Below are 2,412 nucleotides of genomic sequence, written 5' to 3'. Positions count from 1 at the left end.
AAGGTATGTGCCACCACCACCCGGCAAAGTGTTTGGTTTTATATTTTTTATTTATGGAAATACAGTTGAGTTTTGTTTCAAAATAATAACATTTTTTCTGTTTCTCTTTGTCTCTTTTCCTCTCTCTCTCTCTCTCTCTCTCTCTCTCTCTCTCTCTCTCTCTCTCTCTCTCTCTTTCCCTTTCCTCAACTTCTCCCAGATTTCCCCTTACCTCCTACCTAGTCAACTTCATGTTCTCTCTCTTTTTTTAAACAAGAAATGAGCAAACAATGTTAACAAAAAATGGAGTCTAGTTTGTGAAGCACAATTAATTAAAACTCAGAGTGAGAAATTGGAGTTCAACTTGAAGATCCAAAAAGCTAAGCAGCCAGCCACTGGCTCTTACCTTGACTTCAGTCAAAAATGGCGGTCCTGCCTCCAGGAATCTCAGAATGAGACTGTGTCTGAGAGCTGTCTCCTCCCATCTCTAGAACTGGGATTAAAGGTGCTGTTCCTTTTGGAGACAAGGCCGCACATGCGCAGAATGAAGCAGTAGAGGAGCCAGCATCCTAATTGGATTATTAGGATTCCCAGCATCCCACCGAACTACAATTCCCACGACAAAAAGCCACGCATGCGCAGGACATTTTCTCCCAGACGCACCTGGATTCCCCTTTAAAAAACGGGGAACGCCATAACTTGCCCCTTTTTTCCCTTTTCCCTTTCGTCTCTTCACCCCGGTCCCTCACCTGTCATCACCCCCCCCCATTAAAGTTCACCCACGTGGGACCGCCGTGTGTCTCGTGTTTTCTCTCCAACCCCGCAGAAAGAACAACAAAAGGCATGTGCAACCTGGTTTCTAGGGAAACTAGTGTGGCTACTGGGATTAAAGGTGTGTGTTATTACTGCCTGGTCTGTAAAGCTGACCAATGGGGCTGTTTTACTCTCTGATCTTCAGGCATACAAAATTGTGTTGGCTGACTACTGAGCGTGGGGCCTGCCCTAGGATGTAGTTGATAAACCCAGTGCCCCTCTACCCCAGAAACTGATTTTCCCTCTCTCAGCAGCTATCAATTGCAACCACTTCTTGGGTAGGGATGAGATGGTACCACTTTCCGTCCTCCATGCTGGGGTTTGGTCTGGCTGGAGCTCCTGATCTGTGCATGCTGTCACAGCATCTGAGTTTATATGTGCCCCTCCCCCGTTATGTTCAGAAAATGCTGTTTCCTTTCTGCCCACCACCACCTCTGGCTCTTATAATCTTTCCACCCCCTCTTCTGTATATCTGAGCCTTGAGGGGAGGGGCGTGATACATACATCCTGTTTAGGCCTGAAAATTCTGAAGTTTCTTATTGTTTGTACATTGTCTGTGTCAGTTTCCACCTACTGCAAGAGGATGCTTCTCTGATGAGAATTGAGCAATGTGTTGATCTATGGGTATAGCAATGTGTCATGAGGACTTGTTTTATTATTATGTTCATGGAGCAGAATATTAGTAGTAGGTTTTCTCCTGGAGCCCATGATCTATCAAGCTTCAGGCACTTGATGTAAGCAACAGCATCAGGTATGGGTTCCATCTTGTGGAGTGGACCTTAAATCCAATTTTTATAAGTGGTTTATCACTCCCATAATGTTTATGCTCCAGCAGACATATCTCGCCAACCAGTCAGTATTGTAATTCACAGGTTCATAACTGGGTGAGACTGGCGATTGTTTTTCTCCTCTGGTAGACTGGTTAGCACTTTGAAAAGGTGTGAACACTTGTCAGTAGAGGCAAAGATTCTGTCGAATACCAGCTAAATTTCTCCATGTTTGTGACATGAATATGTGGTACTATTTTTAGCAACAGAATCTTACTATGGAGTTGTAGAAGGCAACCAATAGTACTCACAATAGCTTGTAATGTTTGGGGTTCATATGAAACCCTATTGGACTACAACTGAAGAATATGTAATCCATTTCCAGTTTTATTTGATAGCATATAATGTTAAGTTTTGGTATTGTTTGTCCTATTATATGGTAACTTTATTTCAACTCCTCTTATACATGTAAATATTTTAAGTAGAGTCTACAATGGTAAGTTTCCATATGGCTTGTTCAGTTGGTCTTTAGAGAAGGAAATACAGGGAGGGATAATAAAATTTATATTTTATTTCTTTAAACATAGAAGGACAGTTTTTAAAAAACAATGTACTTCTGAGTATTAAAATGTTTAATATTATCAGACTCTCTTATTTCTTCTGGTTTTCCTTAGAGTGTATTTCTTTTCTTAAAACTCCCAGTACCAACAACTCATAGATGTGTGCGTGTGTGTGTGTGTGTGTGTGTGCATGTGTGCACACACTCATGCATATTCATTATTTCTAATTAGCTATTTTAAGTTGATATTATAGGTTTTCATCACTTGAGTGTGTCATAGTCAATGACATGAAT

The sequence above is a fragment of the Microtus ochrogaster genome, unplaced genomic scaffold, assembly GCF_000317375.1.
Source record: "Microtus ochrogaster isolate Prairie Vole_2 unplaced genomic scaffold, MicOch1.0 UNK1, whole genome shotgun sequence".
NCBI classification, from domain to species: Eukaryota; Metazoa; Chordata; class Mammalia; order Rodentia; family Cricetidae; genus Microtus; species Microtus ochrogaster.
This window is presented reverse-complemented; position numbering follows the sequence as displayed.